A 20,456-nucleotide genomic window follows, 5' to 3' on the forward strand; every position below is an offset into this window, starting at 1 on the left:
CTGTATAGCGATGGAAAATGCACAGTGCTTTTGGATTATTTTCCATCTCAGTTAATATTTGGCACATCAGCAACTAAACAGCCAACTAGAAAATAATGGGTTTTAAAGTTTTTGGATTTTTTTAATAGGGAATGTCCAGACAACCAAATACGAAGAATAACTTTTGTGGCTGGCTGGTATCTATTTATCACTTAATTGGAGAAGCCCGTCTGATCCTATCTAACATTTGCACTGATTCTATGTTTAGAGGATGAATGCAATAAGAATGATGGCATAATAAATCACATTCATGTAATGGGATTTTTGTTCTGAAACTGGTGTCTTTCTTTTGTACTAAAGCTTATGTATTTTTTAAAAATAAAAAGTATCATAAAAATGAATGCATCATTCGAGCATGTCTTTGAACTGAAGCCCTCAAAAATACAAATCACACTTTGCCCTTTGGAAGCCAGCTGATGAACTGAAATGAACACTGCCAAATAATGTTAAAGTAACTGAATACACACGCACAAAAGTTTCTTTTTACTCCATAGGAGGAAGTTGTCCACATTTGCATTGTTTTAGATATGGTAATCACATCTACTTAAAGAGCTATGATTACTTTCTATAAAAAGATGTAAATCTGTGCTCTATTTTTACATGGGAGCCACTAAAACGCATTGCCTTCATTTATGTTGTCAAGTTCTTTGGACAGCTTTCATTTTTCACATACCACAAACACACACGTTCACCACCCAGTGACTGCAGCCATCAAGTTGGAGTCATCACAGATCAAACACTACGGACAAAGCATTCATATCATCTCCCATCAAACACAATGGCTTGATTCAGGCATCATGCCAAACGCATAGCTTTGTGCTATGTGAACGAGTCTAGAATGAGCCCCAGGCTTGCACGCTCCCTCCTCCTTTCATGCACTTCACTGAATTAGTTACCCCATGCTTGTTAAATTTCTCTAGTAGGGAATGGAAAGAGTGAAGAACCATTTCTGGACCTGCAAGTTGGTGACTGGTGTGAGCACAGGTGAACAGACCTGCTTAACACTCATAGGAGAAGGAATTTCAGCAAATGCAGCTTGTCATGCCATGATGCTACATGGGAGAGAAAAACACTCCCTGCCAAAAATCCCCCCTTCTACACAGCCTTTAAAAGTACAAGAGCCCTGTGCCCTGTTGAATGTGACCAATCTAATTAACTGCATTGAAAATGGGTGATCAGGAAAAGGAACTCAAGTAGCACGCCATGAACAGCAGAATCTAGGAAACTGGACTTGATGGACAGGAGAGCCAAAGCTTATAGCATTGGTAAGGGTTGCAGGCCATAATATGACTCAAGTACAAATCCAATGCAGCACACTGGGATTCTTGCAGAGGACAGGAAGTTAACAAAACACAATCAGGGGAATAGGAGTGCAGTGAATGATCTCTTAGTAAGATAGAAAGTCTGTCTTCACAGACTAATAGAGCTGGAAGGGGCCTTGAAGGTCAGCTAGTCCAGTCTGTTGCTTGATGCAGGAAATCCAGAGCGTCCCCAACAGATGGCTGTCTAAAGACCTCCAGTGAGGAAGAGGCTACCAGACTTCCCTTGATGGAAGGAGCAGTTCCACAATGGTTCCATTGTGAAACTGCTCCTTCCATCAAGAAATGTCTCCTACTCTCCTCTCCTCTACCTTAAGCTCATTAGATCTAGTCCATTCTAGGAAGGCAGAGAACTAGTCTTTCCCATCTTCTATGTGACAGAACTTCCAGTAGTTGACAAATGCTATCATATTCTTCTCTTCTCCAGGCTCAACATACCCAATTCCTTCAAACTTTCCTCCTAGGACTCCATACCACTGAACACCTCTGTTGCCTTCTTCTGAACTTGTTCCAGTTTGTCTGTATCCTTCTTAAAATGTGGCACCCAGAACTGGATCCACTAGTCTGATTAGTCCAGAATACTTGGAAACTATAGTTCTACTAATGCACCCTAAAATTGCAATAGCCTTTTTTTCTAGCTGTATCACACTGACTCAGATTCAGCTTTTGATCATCTACAATCCCAAGATCCTTTTCACATGTGCTACTGCCAAGGAAGATATCCCCTAAGCTATACTTGTGGATCTAATTATTGTGTGTGGCCTAAATACTTCACATTTGTCTCTATTGAATTTTATTCTGATCGTTTCTACCCAGTTTTCCGTTTCATCAAGATCATTTTTAATGTTTTTATTGTGTATTGAGGTGTTAGCTGTCTCTCTCAGATTTCCTTGTTTTTAGTCATCTTCAGATTTGATAAGGATTCACTTGACCCCCCAATCACTGATAGAAATGATGAACAGTGCAGAGCTCAGGACAAAGCTGTGAAGTACCTGACTTGAAGCCTCTAATTTGATGATGAAACAATGCTAAGCACTCTTTCAGCATGGTTTTCCAACCAGCTGTGCTCAGTCCAGCAGATGATGCCACAGCATTGTATAGCCTTTACTTAACTAGTTTCCTAATGAAAACATCACTTCAGTTCTCTCAGTTTTCTCTGGCCAACTGACATTAAATGGTGAGAAAGTTATCCAAACTCAAAAGGTTAAGGGAGAATAGGCAATGAACTAGCACTATAGATGCTGCAGGATATGGTGGATTTGGGGTTCAACTTGGACTGAGCAGACCCAAATTCAGATTCTTGCTGAGCTAGGAAGCTCATTGGGTGAATCAGTCACTACTTCTTAGAGTAACCTAACCTACCTCAAAATTGTGTGGATAAAATGGAGGCAAATCTATGTATGTGATCCTGAGCTCAGAGGCCGGGTGGAATGCAAATGTAATCTATAATAATAAAAGAGTTTCTGTGTCTGCCAGTGCCATAAATCCAAGACTATGAAACTTAGACACATGGAAATTGGCTTGCATGCTAAGAGGTTCATTGGGGTGGGCATGCAGTTTTTAAAAATAATAATAAAATGCATTAATTTTAATATGCATCCATGTAGCAGAAACTGCAGTAGTAACTTCAGCCACTAGGGGCAGGCTTCCCTAACCAGCATGTAGCTTTGCAGTCTGCCACCTAAGGGACAGTGTTATACACCTGCCCACCCCCATCCCCCACTGCTATGGGGCTGACCCCGTCAGAGGAAGGAGAAGCAGGAGATCAATGGCTACGAGTCCTGATGGCTATATGCTACCTCCAGTATCAAAGCCAGTATGCCTATGTACACCAGTTGCTGGGAAAATGGCTGGTGCACTCATGTCCTGGTTTGTGGGTATCCAGTGGGCAGCTGGTTAGCTCATCTGTGTGAACAGAATGCTGGGCTAAATAGACCCTTGGTCTGATTCAGCATGGCTCTTCTTATGTTATCTCTGGGGGGGGGGGTGCTATAGGGGTGCATCTTTGCAGGAGAGGAAATTGGCTTGCGTGGTAGGAGGATCATTGGGGTGTGCATGTCAGTGGCTTCACTCAGATAGGGCAGGCACAATGTATCCAACTCTGACACCTGCATACATTTCTTTGAAGGCTTTGCTGTATCAAACTAAGGATTATTCCAATCCATGCGAAGGTGGATCAGTTTGCTAGTAAACTAATAAGATGATTGAAATGTTTTCACAAGCTCTCTGCTTGAGGCACACACTGTGGTCGTTTTTGTGTAGGCAGTACCTGTAGAGAGGCAGGAGGTGTAGGGGTTAGACTACATGACCTTTGGTCCCTTACAAGCCTATAATAATACAATTCTATGACACTGTTGTAGCAATGAACAAGCAACACCAAGGGTACTGAGCAGCAGGTACCAAAACAATCGAAGGTAAACGATTACCAATGTTCTCATTAATAGCACATGGGGGACGCAAATGACAGAGCATGAAGTGCTATCATGTGACAACAGATGGGAAGGAAAGAAACTTTGTTGGAACAGATATACTATACACTGTTATAATTCAGAAGTACCTGGCAGCAGAACCAAAAGAAGATAAATTGGTTGGTAAAGTGCCTGAAAAAGAATGTCAGAAGCATGATGCATCCCAATTTCTGAAGGACATCCTGCAGCTGCAAATGTCTTCCTAGCGCTCCAGTAATGAGAAGATGAAAAAAAGAGTAAATGCCAGATTAAAGGAACTGCGGTTTTTGCAAACATTTTCAAACAGTTCTAAAATGAAGTTCAACTTGCCCCGTCCTGTTGATATTGTGGCTTGCTGCCCCCTAGAGATTTCTAAGAATTACTGCTTAGGTAGAGACGCAAGGGATAGAGAGGAAGCATGATTAGCGAGAAAACGTTGGAAGTGGTCCCTGTATGCTGTAAGTGATGATGCATGGAATCTGCTATATCGCTGGCTGAGAAGCTGGACAGAGGGAGTTCACCTTCGGTCTGGCACGGAAGCCTCTTGTATCAGTCCTTGCAGAACATTTAGCCAGACTCCGGCATTCATGTGCGCATTTTGCCTGGAAAGGGGCTGTGGGATCAAGTCCAGGGATTTATCCCCAAGGTGGCCTCAGGTTTCCTGAGCCCTCACTAAGGCGGGAGAGAATGTGTAGGTGGTGAGGAAAAAGAGGAGGAAGGCTGATTATTTTCCCAGCCCCAGACAGGGCAGCAGAAGGATGTACATGTTATGTTATTAAGACACAGGCAGGGCTTGTGCCTTCTACTCCTAGCGTAATGTGGAGGGCACATGCTTCTTATTAGAGAAGAATGCCCCTTAATTCACGGAGTCATTACAGTTATATATTCACTGGGAAGGGAAGAAAGAAAGAAAGTAAGAAGCCCCTCCTCCAAGCCCTTGAAAGTAAGTTTCCAGACAACATTTCATTCTGGCTTTTCAAACACAACAAAAGCGGCTGACAGAGGGGAGGGAGGGGGAAACAACACACCCAGCAAACCCAAAACAAAACCAGAGAACTTTCCAATTCTCTCTTTCACCCTTCCAGCCAGGAAAAAAAGAGGTAATTTACAAGTCCTATGCCTTCTGCGATCCATTCCCCTTCTTTCCCCGGAATAGCTTAACCTTCGCATCAAAAGCAACAACAAATGCCGTGCTGTGACTTTTGTTACCCGTGCTAACATCAAAAGCAACAACAACAGCAGCCGCGCGGGACGCCGCCTCCCTGAGTAGAGACGGCTTTGGGGAGTCCCCCTGTGACCATGCAAGGCTCGATATTACCTACCGTTGGGCAGGGGCATCAGGCACATTTGCCGGCAAAGTCCATCCTGTCTTCCAGACGGAAAGAGCCGCCGAGTCCCCCCTCCCACGCGCGGACCCGTCGCCCGTCTCCGCTGAAGAAACCTCCTGGGTCGCTTCTTCCTTCGATTCGACCGCAGCCCCGGAGTAGGTAGCCAACCGCTCACATCCTACCCCGAAGGCGCTTGCTTTGCCTTTGAGCAACGCCTGCGATTCTTCTCCCGTAACACTCAGGTTTGAAATTCATAACTCCGGATTGGGGGGAGGGGGGCGTTAGAAAAAGGGTGGGCGAAGGGGAAAAAAGAAATTCAATCGAAAAGGGAGCTCGGGAATCTATCCAACTATTTTCATCCCCTTCCCCCGTTAGGAAATAAATCCAAGATCTCTTGCTTAAAAGCCAACAGAGGGAGCCACATTAGCCAGGGGTGATATCAGAGACCGGGGAGCGTTTCACCGCTGCTGCTCGGGTCTCCCTCGCGCGCGCCGCTCTTCAGAAACTTTGGGAGGGCGGGAGGCAGGAGCAAGCCTTTCGCTCCTCGACGGAGGCGTTTCCGCAGCCCAGATCAAGCCTCCAGACCTTGCCCCCGAACGCGGCAACTCCTGCCTCGAGGCCAGCCGGAGGAGGACGCGCGCGCCCCAGCGCCCCGCGCCAAGCATGCCCCGCGCTTGCTCCCCGCCTCCTGCCGCTCGTGCGGCGCGCTTCGAAGCAGGCGGGAGCGACGGAGCTCCTTTCTGGGCGGGGAGCGAGGAGCTGATGGGGACACGGACGGAGCGCCCCGCGCCACAAAGGGGGCGTGAATCGGCCCCAGCGGGCGGTGCGTGAGCCTCTTCCGCGCCCACTGCGTGGCGGCAGAGCGCGCCGTCGGCGCTAGTTGTGGAGGTACGCGCTCGACGTCTCGCCCCTCTTTTTACGCCTGGGATTCCTCCGCCCACGTGGGTAGTGCCATGTGCGCGACGGCTGGATCTCAAGTTACCTTCGGTCCGGGTGGTGAACACAGGCAAGCGACAAGAAAGTAACCACGTGGCGTTTTTACAGTCATTTAAACCAGGTCTTCCCCCAGATGTGCTGGACACATGGTGGCTGTGGAAGAGCTGCAACTCAACATGTCTGGAGGTTGTGAGGTTGGGCGAGGCTGCATTTGGGATTTTTTGGGGCACAATTGGCCACTGCCTGTTAAGGTTGCCCATGCAGACAAAGCGATGTGACCAGATGCAAACTAATGTTGCCCGAATTTTTCGAGGGTTCCACCTTAGGTGCAAAAGTTGTTGTGGAGGAGGAGACACTCTAGTGCAAACACAACACCCCATTACCAGCAGTCAAACTTGAAATGTGTTTCATGGCAAACAATGGAGGTCTGGCCTTCTCAGTTGTGGCACCTGGCCTGGGGAATGTTATTCCCAGGGAGGCTCACTTGGCACCTACTCAGTGGGATCCTTTCCTCATTTGGCAAAGTGCTGCAAATTGCGAAGTGGCAACTGTGGTTCTTCTCTCCTGGCATTGCACAGCCTACTCCATAACTTTCTGCCTTTTGTCAAAGTTCCTTCCAAGAGACTGGGAGGGTGGAATGCAGCATGGAATGGCTCTTTAAAGTGGCAACTGTCTGTTTCAAGGAAAGAACAATTTTCATCCCGTCCCATGCTCTGGAAGACTGTGGGCCTCTTCAGGCAACACAATAAGCCATGGTTGGGCCACTAACCCTTTTGCAGCAAATAGTTACTGAGCATGTTTGAACTGTTGTTATGTGGCTACCATGGTTAGGAATGGTTCACTCCACATGATAAACCATAATATTTAGCTCAAAATGCTTATTGTGTCATCTGAACAGGGTCTGCCTAAAATGATAGACCCTGTCTATGAGGGGCAATTTAGTGAAAATTCTGCCCCCGTCCCCCATGTTGACGCATCAACAGTAGCTTAAGCAAGGTGTTAACATGGGTAGGTTATTTTTTGCCCAGGATCAATTTTATATTGGACTATAACCATACATTGCAAGCTCCCCCCACCCCCCATTCCATGTATGTAAGCCAGCTTGGATAGGCAGGTGAATTTTACTTCAGCACTGGTGTCATGTCAATGTCTTCCACCACACCTGAGGGCAGCAAGCTAGCTTATGGAGCACATGATAGGCGGTGTGGCTCACACAGCTCTTCCTCCCATCACCCACGCCCACCCAGGTACATGCCACCTGAGGTGGCTGCCTCACTCTGCTTCATGGCAGGGATGTTCCTGGTTGCACTCTGGAACAAGCACATGTTTTGAACCCTAGTAGGGGGAGAGCAGTTGAGGGATGTTATAATGAAATAAATGATGGGCAATGAAGGACTTAGAGGTTCATCACATGAGGCTGAAATCCCACATCCTTACTTGGGCTTTTTCAGGAATTACATTAGGGTTCTATATGTGGCAGACACGTGGTTTGTCTTGAATTAAAAACATTTTTCTTCACTCTGTTCTATCTGTTTCATTACACAGCACCATCTATTGGCTAAATTATGCCATCATTCCATACTGCCGACAGGGCCGGTGCCAGACTATTTTGCGCCCTAGGCAAGGCGAGCTACCTGCATACACACACCCCAAAATTGCCAACTTTGATTTTTAAGAACAGATGTTTTGTAGAAAAAAATAAAAAGCACAAAACTTGAACTTATTATGTTTTTTCTTAAAACAGCTAATTTGTATAAAACGATGGCCCTTAAAGGTCAGTACTGCGCCCCTCTGTGGTCTACGCTCTAGGCGGCTGCCTAGTTGGCCTAATGGTAGTGCCGGCCCTGACTGCCAATAACTCATATTCAACTTTCTTATCATTTTAACTCCAGTCTTTTAAATAGTGGAATAAAGCTCAACAGGTGCCAGAGACACTGTGGAGGTTGACGACATCATGTAAAGGACCTGGAAACTTCTGTGAGTGACTAATCCCAAACGTGCAATAAAAGCCTTTAGTAGAAATGCTCTGTGATTGGGAACCTTGGCTTATCAGCATTTCCAAATATGGGAAGTTTGTAAAGTGTGTTCAGTTGAATGCATTTGCAAAGCCCTCCATGGTTCTGATTGGCAGCCTGCAGTTTGGGGACAATTGTGGGCAGGGCTTGCACAATTCAGCTGTACGAATGCTTGTGAGTCACTTCAAGCCTACAGATGTGTAGGCAAAGGCCTGCACAGATCTCTAGCTGAACCCAGAATCTAGGAGGAGGAGAATACATGGTGATACAAACCGCAGGAACAAAAAACGGAATAAAATGTGGGGAATCTGCCCATATGACCCCACAACCACTCTCACAATCTATTCAATATGTGTGTGTGTGTGTGTGTGTGTGAGAGAGAGAGAGAGAGAGAGATCGAGAGATCGGTGGTGGTGGTGGAGCATTTGAGCTATTCTTTCATCATGTATTATTGTTCCAGAGAGCATTTGGGGAGAAAAATGGTAGCAGGCAGTTGGCGGCCACTGGAAAGTGCTCTGAGAAAACCAGTGACAGCTGCAATGAGTTTGACCCCTTTCCCCCCTCCAAAAAGACCCCTTCAGCCCTCACTCCTCAAATTCAGGATGAGCGGTATCTAAAGAGAACGTTTGACTCAGCGTTAGTATTCCCACGTCTCTCTCAGCTGCCTGAAGTGGAGGTTGGCGGAAGGGCTGTGAATCCATTCTGGGCTCCAGCCAGAACTGTAAAGGAGCTGACCAAGGCCACAGCTAGACCTAAGGTTTATCCTGGGATCATCCAGGGTTCGCCCCTGCCTGATCACTGGATCCCCTGTGTGTCACCTAGATGAACAGGTTTGACCCCTGGACGATCCAGGGATAAACCTTAGGTCTAGCTATGGCCCAAGATGCAGAACCTAATTTGGGGACAGGGTTCAGCACCTTGGATAGCTCATTTAGAGTTCTGGCTCGTTCTAACTGAAACCCAGAATGGATTAACGGTTCCACTGACATCGGAGGTAGCTGCCTGGGATTGCACCTTGAGGAAGCAAGCGCCCATGCAGCTAGAAAGTGAGTGTTGAAGACGACTGAAGTTTCAAATTCTCGTACTTGGCTCTAGAATGTGCAAATGCAGAGTAAAAAGCTTAGGTGCAGCAGCTGGGCAGTCCCATCCACAAAACAGAATAAAAGAAGGAGGGACATGAGCTTAAACCTTTTCCTGGACAAGTATGAACATATCTCTTGTATCATCAGAAGAATCCCTGCTGATTTTTCAAGCTCAGCACAGAGATGCATTGTAATTGTTATCTCACTTTTTGTAATTGCCATTTATTGGTTCGTGTCTAAAATTGTGTTATGAGATGAACTCTAGCCATCCAAGAGTGAAGATTTGTTTTCATTTGTATTCGATATCACTCTGTTGAACTGTGTGGCTCCCAGTTTTTTTTTCCTCTCTGGTAACAGTGATAGCATAGTTAACTCTTCAAAAATGTGCCTGTTAATACTAAATTATGGCAAGTGGTTTCATCATGTTTTAATTTGGAAGTAGATATTTGTGGCTTAATGAAATGGCAAAGTGCTTTTTTATTGCTCTTTCAAACAAGAACAAGAGACAGAGTTGACTTTTTATTTTAGTTTATTTGTCTTATTCAATTACAAGAAAATTAATATTTAAAATGGGGATGGAAATCCTTTTCATTCATTCATTCACTATATTTCTATACCACCCAATAGCCAAAGCTCTCTGGGCAGTTAAAAAGATAAAAGTCTTAGAAACACAATATTGTATAACATAAAACAGTTTACATACAGTCTTATAAACAAACAGCACCCCCCAAGCAATTTTATTTATTTATTCATTTACAATATTTATACACCGCTCCATAGCTAAAATAGATTCTGGAATGGTGCACATAGGAATAAAACAGTAAAAAGAAAGAAGATTATAAACAGCAAATTAGAACTGTTCAGTTTAAAACAAAATTTAATTATTCTGTAGTTTTAACAAACGATAATAAGAAATCCAGGACCTGAATTAAAAACTTTAACCTGGGAAATCTTAACCTGGTGCTACCAAATGCCTGAGAGGAGAAGAAGGTCTTAACCTGGTGCCGAAAAGATACCAATGTTGGCACCAGAGGAACCTCATTGGGGAGATCATTCCATAATTCTTGTTACAAGAAATGTGGGACTGCTGGAAACAGCAACCCCCTACCCCCAAGGGCCAGAGCTCAATGGCAGAGCACATGCATTGCATGAAGAAGGCTCCAGGTTTAATCCCTGGAGTCTCTAGGTAGGGTGGGGAACTTTGCTGTCTGAAAAACTGGAGAGCAGCTGCCAATCAGCATTGATAATTCTGAGCTTGGTGGACCAGTGGTCTGGGTTGGTATCAGGCAGCTTGCTAAGTTCTTCCCTTCTAGTACAGTAATACAGTAATACTTTTTCTGATGTCACTGTGTTGAGTATCTCCCCTTCCCCTTCCACATCATTGGTTACTGTTCAGTAGACAGGCAGGGAAACACACAACTAATAGATAAGGGGGGAAAGGGATTATGCCTGGATTTAATTAATGTATTGAGTGATTTAAGAAGACACAATAAAAAAAATGTGTGTGAAAAAATAGTTGACAAGGCTTGTAGAAATGCTTCTAACATCCCAGTTCTCATAGGTTATAGGTCTGGGTAGTTTCTTTTCCCACAAGCATAGCTTTTTTAAGGCAGCAAGCATGTCCTGTGTCTGCTGAGGGGGTAGACTGACTGACTTTTTTCCCATGGGATTTCTTCAACAGTGAGAATCGTTTCCGGACCCTGCTTTGTATCATCGTCCTTCTCAGGAAGAAGTGAAGCTCAGATATGACAGACAAGTTCAAGCCTGTCAGCAGATCAATGTTTTTGATGTGGATGTCTGCTGATCCTCTTACTTAGGGCTTATTCCTTTGTGATTACTCTGTTCCATGTGGCCATGGTGCTTTCATATTGAAGGAATGTAATCAACAATTAAAACCCAGCCAGCTTTTACACATCTTTCTCTCACCTAGTAGGGTGAATTGATGGACTAGTATCAGCCAGCCAGCCAACACAACTGTCCCCCCCCCTCTTTTTCAGTATTTTAAAATGTTGAGACAGCTTAGTATTTCTAGATATTCTGGAGCCTTTGGGAAAGACAAATGGGCAGTTCATCTTTCCCAAAGTCTTCACATCTTTCCCAAAATTCACTTTACATTATTCCACATTGAAAACTACTTACTTAGAAATAGCACCGTTGTCAGAATTCATATTTCTTGTCTTGGAAATACACATCATGGTAGCTTGTAATGCTCATCTCACAATGCATTAAACAATAATCTTTGAATTCTTGACATTTTAGATTAAAAATAATTCTTAAAATAAGTTAATTATGTAAAAAATCAGAATTTTATGGAACTAAACAGTAAGGCATATGCAACAATGAAGTTTAAAATATGATTCTTCAATTGTGGAACGATCTCCCTGATGAGGTCTGCCTAATGCCAACACTTGCCTTTTTGGTGCTAGATCAAGACTTTTCTTTGCTCCCAGGCATTTAACAGCATATGTTAAATGTCTTTAGCCTGGCTGAGAGTTTAAAAATTGTTTAAAATGTTAGCTGTTTTTATATTTTTATGGTTTTAAAATTTGTATATTGATTTTTAATGTCCAGTCTTTTAATCTTTGTAAACCACCCAGAGAGCTTTGGCCATGGGGTGGTATGTAAATGCAAACAACAACAACAACGGAATTCCCCAGTGGAATATTGTCAAACAATTAATGAAAAGGCAAGAAATACAACTATCACTTAGAACAGTGTTATTAACCTTTCAGTGATTCTGTTAACATTGGCTGGCAGGTCTTTCAGCTCTTGCAACTTCTAGAAGATTCTAGGGCATTCTCTAAGATGCACAGACAGTTCAGATGAAGCATCGGCCAGACCTATTTATGGAACACTTCCTACTTATGGGACACTTCCACTTATGGGACACTTCCACATCCCTACTTATGGGACACTTCTACTGGAGGAGATGGGTGTAGGGAGTAGGCAATTTTTCCCCTGACATCTCGTTCTTCCTGTGCCCCCTGAAAATATTCTCTGTTGGATTGGGGGATCCTCTGGAAAAGGAGAGTGTGAGAAATGGCATGGTGGGCTGCAGAGAGGATCTCCACCCATTCCTCCACTGGAAGCCTCCCCAGGATTGCACAATCCTTTATGTGAATGGAAGGAGGCATTCCATTTGCAGTAGGCCACCTATAGATCTGACCCAGTATCAAATATCTAAGAAGGGAGGAACTGACTCCTTTCATGTACCCTTTTCTTTTCTTCTCTTCCGACGTGCAATTGGCACTATCTGTTTGCTGTGGAAGATGTGCTCAGACATATGCATGCAGCCCACTGCTGGGCACAAGGATCAGAGCAGAGAAAATATGGGCCTTTCTTATGGTCCATGATGGTTGTTATTTCATTTCTCTTCTACCAACATGACTTTCGTTCAGGCTTTCCCTCTAGAGAAACCTAACATTGTCTCTGCTATTTCCTGAGTTAGTGCATTATTATTCTTGTCACAGACTTCTAGAGAACAACTTGTTCTTACTTTACACTCTCTGTACAAAAAGATGTAGCAATTAAATTCCAAATATGTCACTTAATTAAGAGGAATATAGTGGGCAAAAACAACACAAGTTGTGGTTCAAAGCTTGAACATGTGCTTCCATGAATTTTCAAACAGCTGTTAACATTTTCACCTCTCTTCTTATTGGCTGCCTGATGTGCGTTCTCCCTCTCTGGCTCGGTGTATTCTGTGATGATGAATAGGGAGAGCTCCACAGCCTGTTCATGGGGCTATCACTTTGCAGTCTGTGTAATGGTCACATGACATAAAATCCCCAATGCAGTCAGAGATTGGGCAGCAACAGATTCTCTGGTTCGTTTGGTCCCTGGTCCTGTCATTTTACTCTTCCCTACCCCTACGCCCTGGCCCAAAACTTTCCTAGAAGAAGTCAGGTGGAGAAGAGGGCCTCTCCTGTAGACCTTAATAATTGGCCAGGTTCATAATGCGACTGGCTATCCCTGCAGGCACCAGTCCTTGGCAAGCCAGGGCTGCCACCTAGGCAGAAGGACAGCAAGTGTTCAACGAATCCAATCCCTTATTCACGTGTTCCAAAGAATGTGTGAGGGTTCAAAGTGGAGATGGAGATGTGGCCACCCTCCACCCCCAGCTCTTTATTCCACAATTTCACTGCTACACACTGAGAAATGAAGCTTATAAATACATGTTTAAATGCACGTTTGTGTGTGAATTTTTCTTTTCTTTAAATGCAAACGAATAGTGAAATAGGACAGAATGGAATTATGGGTGAACGCTTGCAAAAGCGATGCAGAAACAGACTTATTTGCCCATGTCAAGCTTCCTTTCAATACACGGCCCAAAGAGAGAAAGAGAGAGAACGGGCTTCAGAGAATGTAGGTTTGAGCCAATTCCTCCCTTCCCCACACACCAATAAGATTCGTTAAGCTGCAAGGGAGACTGTCCCATATTGCTTAAATAAGGAAGGCAAGATGTGGATTGTTTTGTCTCAATCCCACTTGGCTGCTGGCCAATTGAGTTTTTGGGCAAAAGATGAGCCTGTGAGTCTATATATAAGCCCTAAGAGTAGCATGCTATGTGTGGGGCAGCAGATCTTTTCCCCAGGGTCTTTGGAAACTTGTTGTTTCTTCTTACTACTCCCTATCCACCACTGAATGAAGGAAATCTGAAAGATTGCACCCAGTGCCAATGCATCATCTGCCTTCTGGGTGGTTTCTTCCTGTTTGCCAAGAGGATGCTCATAAAGAATTTTCACCAAAACCCAATTTAGTAGTCAAATCACACATGAGGGATTTTCAGAAGCACCATAATATTATGCAAGAGTCTTCTTATTCTTTGCTAATTTGCTCTTGGCTAGTGATGACATGTCAGCAACAATGAATGCTAATTGTGTCAATTCAATAGCCCATATTGTCTTCATTAAATCTGGTAAAAAAGAAGAAGAATTTATGAGGACAAATGTTATTGTATCAGCTTCACAATAAATGCCCTGACTCTAGATATGATGTAAATAAAGGGTTTGATACATATGCTTATTTCTTTCTAAGAATTTATAATTAGAAAAAATTATGATAAGCTAAATGGACAATCTTTTCTGGACAATCCTATACATGTCTACTCAGAAATCAGTCCCATTGAGTTTTAAATTTACAAAAAGGTCTGGCAACATTAGTGATGCACTTTTTAACATTGGCCAAAAATGAATGTAATTAAAGCTGCAATCCTACCCTTGAGTAAGCTCCAATGAACTCAACGGATCTTACATCTGAGTAGACATGTATGGACTCGTGTTGTAAATGTATTTAATTCTCGGGGATGAGTAACTACTGAGATGAGTAACTCATTTTCGCTCCAACTGACTAGCTTATTTCTCAAATTTGAATGAGTGTATGCGAGATTCACCTGATCAAGAGAGATACAATGGCTTCAATGACAGTGATAGATTTACGAGTCTTTACTGGGTGTTTTGGGCTTCAAGAATTAATTTATATAGTTGTGGTCCCTGAAACCCCTCTCAAGCCAGACAGCACAAAGTGTACCACAAAATATATATTTATTGCTCAAACAGTATTAGAGAATAACAAAACTTTGTAACAATAAAACAGGCAAAACACATTACTAGATAAAATGCAATTAGGATGATTAGAAGCATAATAGAAATTGTGCCTAGCCTATTTTGTAGTAAAAGTTCTATTCCTCTCAACCAACAAAGCAATCATTATCTATCTGGCAAGCATGGTTTGCAGAGCTTAGATAATCATGTTTGGTAGGCTTCACATTCTCCCATGATCTCTCTGGGCAATTAGATCAAACCTTTGCTTTTTAAAATAACCCTTATGTGGTTAACCTCTTCCTAAGTTTTGGACCTGGACATACCACTACTCCTATTTTACTCAATGTGGCCATTGACACCAGTAACTCCTAGATGAATGTATCTTTGCTAAGCTAAGCAGCTTTCTGCTTCAAATACCTAACTAACCCACTTATGGCAGCTTTCTTTCACTTCCAAGAATACATTCCATTATTCACAGTTATCTCACAACACAGACAGAACTAATCACATCTACTATTAATCACTTACAGCTGGCATACACAAATTATTAGGAATAGCACTCCTATGAAATACAATGCTCCTCTTCTAAAAAATATCTGAAGATCTAATGCGCCACAAATCTGAACGAAAAAAAAAGTGCTACAATATTCCATCATATTTAGCTATGTTTATCTAGGCTATTTCCTCACTTCTCATTTCTTCAAGAGGAGAGCAAGGAACTCAGGAAATTAACTTGAACAGCTATACAGTGTTTTTTTTTAAAGCAATCTAATTAATCAAATTAAAAACTGTTGTTTTGGAATCCATCTGTCAGCTTGGGACATTTCCAAACTATCTGAGTGGATCAGTTGGTTTAACAGTATCTCTGGAATTCACACTCACTCTTTTATGCTGTTGCCACATGTTCATTCGGTAAAAAGCACGTCAGAAAAAATCCCAAGAGGCAATGAGCTAGCTGTCTGTACCTTTCGTGCACAGTCATAGGTAATTTATTCAGATAACTAGGGAACAATGGCTCTTAGTTCTGTGGAGAAAAGGGTAGGAGTAGGAAAGATTGCGTCCCTTGAAAATATATACCTCCACATCCCATAGCATGTCCTCCATAAACAACTACTGTATGTCTCCTCCCATTTTACAGCACTGAACTTTGGAATGTTTCTTTTATTCCCTGTTGCTCGACTGAATAAAATGTGTTTCCTGTAAATAAGAACATTTCTTTGGTAGACTAATATGGAACTTGCAACATTAGAGCCACATCTGTGTATGTCATTTCAGGCTATAGGAACAGTGGCAGGCCTGCTGGGATATCCAGACTGAAGCGATACCATTAAAGACTGTCATCGGAAAAGCAATGATCTTAAAAACATTCTCCATTTCTCTAGAAGCTGCTTAATCAGAAATACTTAAGGATACTGTTCTGTGACAGAAAGAAGGCTATTGAAAGATAGTCATAATGGGTTGGAATCCAATGGACATTTTCCAGTTGAAAGTAGAAATCATTGTATAATGTTGTCTTGTAGGTTTCTCCAGCCTTCATTAAATGGTCATGCATGCTTTCCATATCTAGTGCATGCTATCTGTCAGAGCTGGCCTTGCTTTCTGGGGTAGGCACCCCATCACTATCTCTTGGCAAAAAGAGTGGATTGTTTTGAGGAGAGTCACTTATATCAAGCCACCGGGAAGAGACTCTGAACTCCTGAGAAGTCCCTTCCAGCAGAACAAGCCTCTCCCAATCTGGTGCTCTCCAGATGAGTTGGACTACAGCTCCCATCATCTCCAACTATAATGATTGGAGAAGGTTCCTCTGGGCTATTAGGACATTTTTATAGAGCAAGCTGTGTGTTTTGAAACTTCCCAAATACGGATTTATTCTCTCTCCCCTGATTTTGCCCACCCTCCTTTCTTCCCTAGCCCTTGACTGTCTGCTCTTATCCCAATCCCCACTTTTTTTCTTTATCATTCCCCCTTCTTCTTTATCCCTTCTTATGCTCATGACTTTCCTTGTCTACACCAATGGCTGTAGTACTCATATCAGTGGTTCATGTTGCAACCAGTGGTACAGAGTCTGATCTGTGTATTTTTCTGCTAGGACCCGAGTTGACAGGGTTTGAGCCAGGGAAAAAATCTGGGCTGATGCTCCTGTGGGTTATGGATTTGTGGGGAGCATTTTCAACCCATAGCAGTGACTATTTGAGGGGAAATTTTAAGTAGGTACCATGTATCTACTGGCACATGGTATCCACTTAATTAATTGGTCCTCAGTGTTGAGACAGTTTGATGGAAGTGGTCACTAATTGGTATGCCAGCAAAAATACCACTTTCTGCATTTTTAACAATGTGCACTTAATGATGGATTTTGCTGCACATGATAATGGGTGTGCATAAATAGGCTGGATGTCAGCATACAGACAGGACATTTTCACACAATTTCCCCATGGCTAACATGTGCCTAGTAGTTATGTGAAATGGGCCAGTGGCTCTGAATCCTTGCCCTTGGTACCACACTGGTAGTGGACTTCCAAGTGTATGCAAAAACACAAATAAGAAAAACCCATAACTCATTTCCAGTTTTGGAGAAAGAGGAAAACTGGGGATATACCATAGCTATTAGAAGAGTTGAAAGGACCATCATTTCCTGTTGCATACATACTAATTAATGCTCCATTATGAACACTGTTCAGAAAGGGTTTACTGTTTTTTGACACTCTATAAAAACTTACAAAACGTATGACGGTGAAGTGGGCTCAGAGCATGGCAATGGTGGCCATCGCTAGACCTAAGGTTTATCCCTGGATCGTTCAGGGGTCAAACCTGTTCATCTAGGTGACACACAGGGGATCCAGGCAAACCCTGGATGATCCCAGGATAAACCTTAGGTCTAGCTGTGGCCGGTGTCTCAGCCATTCCCCCTTCCAATCTCTGAAAAACTCTTTCTAGTTTCTCTATTCTTCCCTACCATTTCCGTAGAAAATACCATTCATTCTTTTGTAATCCGGCACTCTTAGATTTCACAAACTTCGTGTCAAACTAGACATTAATTGGAATATGTGCATAACTGTTTCCTGAAGTTAGTGCGGGGAGGGTGTTTTTGCTCATTGTTTTAATTAAAAGCAGCCATGAAATTCTTCCACTTTGCGGAATCAAATGCTTTCCCACTTCTGCTGGAAATAATGAGTAAGATATGGGAACCCTATATGGTTTCCCTCATGGATGGAAAATTATCTGGGGGAGGGTGTGAGCAAACAAACAAGGCATTGGTGGTTACTTCTGAGTAGACATACCTGGGATTGCATTGCAAGTGGGTTATTTCCCTAAACAAGCTGTCAAACACTTGGTAGAGCTGGGTCTTGCCTCTTCATAAAGACTGATCTCTTCCGGCAGGCCTATCCAGTTGAATTTTAAGATGCCTTTTAATAATGTGCTGCTTTTAATAATGTATTTGTTTAAAATATTTTAATCAATTATATGTATTTTATGGTGTCTGCATTTGTGTTGTACCCTGCCTCGATCCAGAGGGAGAGGCGGGTAACAATTATTATTATTATTATTATTAGACTATACACGTTCATGGGGCCTGCCAACTGTAGGAAAATTTCTTAATTGGAACATGATAGTATAAGTAAATATTATATTGCCCCCTGAAGAGTCATTCTGAAGGTGTTTTGAAAAACGTACACAATCCTTTGGGTAACTGTAGGAATAGGCAAATTTGTCAATTTTGTTTTCTCTTAGTTTCTCATTTTTCCAATCATACATTTGGTTTGTCCCAAACTTAGAGATTTTTTTAAAAGTTTGCATAAAAATGCAAAAAAAATCTCCTAATTCATGCATTTTAGTATACAATTTTGCCTATTAAGCACATTTTTGCAAGCAAATTACCTAATAATGCTATTTTTCAATGATATTTTCACAAACACGCATTTTTGTGTGCACATTTCCCTAATATATGCATTTTTATATGTAGATTTTTGGAGAAGTCCATTGCAAATATCAAAGAAGTGCACATTTGGAAGGATAACTGAGTTTCTGTTCATGTGTCGATTCAACAGTGCGAAATTGCGTCGGTTCGTATAACCAAGCATATTACACCCTCATTCCCAGGCAATAGACTCAGGTTTCCTTTTTTATTATATCCGCATTCTGGCCAAACCACAGTGATGCTTCTCTATGTCAAATATTATATAAAAGGAAGTACTTAACTGTACTCTTCCAGAAATCAGTTAGACTGAATGTTGGGAACATTTCAGTTAACCTTGCCAGTAATTTTGAAAGCACAACAACTTCATTCAGATAGTTCCTGCTTCGACTCTCTGGAAATTCTATTAGGAAATAGGAATGTCTAGAACAGCTTGCAGTATCAAAAATATGAAAAAAAAAGTAATTTTATAGAATGTTGAAGCAACTCGTGTTTTAAATTCTACTTGTCTTTTCTTCCTCCGTAAATTCATAACTACAAAGTAACAGTGGGTTCACATACATGTCTGCTCAGCTGTAAAGGTGCAAGTCTTTACACACTTACCTGGAAGTAAGTCTCATTGAACTCAGTGGGTTTACTGGTGAGTAAGACATGCATAGGATTGCATTGAAAGTCTGTTTGGCAAACGGGTTTTGAGAATTGTACATTCCCTGTGAAATTAAGTTAATTGAAAGATCATGAGTATGCAATAGCGAAATACTATAATACTTTTTTTTTTTTACTATTTAAAAGAGATCAATCACAATTTTCTCCTGTTCCCAGTACTATGATGTTTTAAGCAGAGGTGTTCATTCTGAAATGAACAGAATGTCATCATGAAGAACCTTGATGGTGGGCCTTGTCTGTAGCAGAACCCATGCTCTGGAAAACCCTGCCTCGTGCGGTTCGGGAGGTGGAAAGTGATATAGCTAACACCTCCTAAATTTCCCTGGACTGTAATTTATCTGATTTTATATTGCACTTCTATCTTTTAACATTTTAATTTATTGTATACTTGTTGTATTTTTATGGTTTTAATTGTGCACTGCCCGGGGAGCCTCGGCTGTCAGGCAGTATAAAAAAGTAATAAATAAATAAATAAATAAATAAATAAATAAATAAATAAATAAAATTTACATTCAGATACCTGAAGAGCTAATTCAGTAGCAGATCACATTAGAGTTCACTTTAATAGAACTAGTAAAAACTGGTTTGATCTCAGCATAGTATCTATAATGGTACAAACTTGCAGAAAAAACAGATTTTCCCTACCCCTTTTGAAGTTTGGTATAATGTAAATCTTACCATATTATGTGAACTCCAAGTGCAGACAGAACTTATATCACTCAATTGCAAGGGAGAGGCACCACTTTCCACTTTTTGGTTAGGAAGCATGAAGAGAAGAAGCATGAGGCACCCTAAGGATCAGGCTCTTAATGACAGAACTGTGCAGTTTAGCTGTACTTGTTATTCAATGGTATCTGGGCAAGTGGACTTTTGCTTGTTTCTAGTCAGGATTTGTGGATTTCCCACATTCCAATCCTTTATCCTCCCCACCATGACCAGTTCACTCTGTCCTGTCTTCCATTCCTCCTGAATTCTGGCTTAAAATCACTACCTACAATTTGCTTTTTAAAAGAGGCAGTAAAGAAGGCATCATGTTCAGAATTTTAATAACTCTAATGTGATACCAATTAGGATAAAGACAATTTGAGATCAATTATGGAAAATCAAAACAAGTATCCAGGCTGGGTAATCTAAATAACCGAAGAATGTGTTTAGATTGCTTTAA

Source organism: Elgaria multicarinata, chromosome 5 (genome assembly GCF_023053635.1).
Source record: "Elgaria multicarinata webbii isolate HBS135686 ecotype San Diego chromosome 5, rElgMul1.1.pri, whole genome shotgun sequence".
NCBI lineage: Eukaryota > Metazoa > Chordata > Lepidosauria > Squamata > Anguidae > Elgaria > Elgaria multicarinata.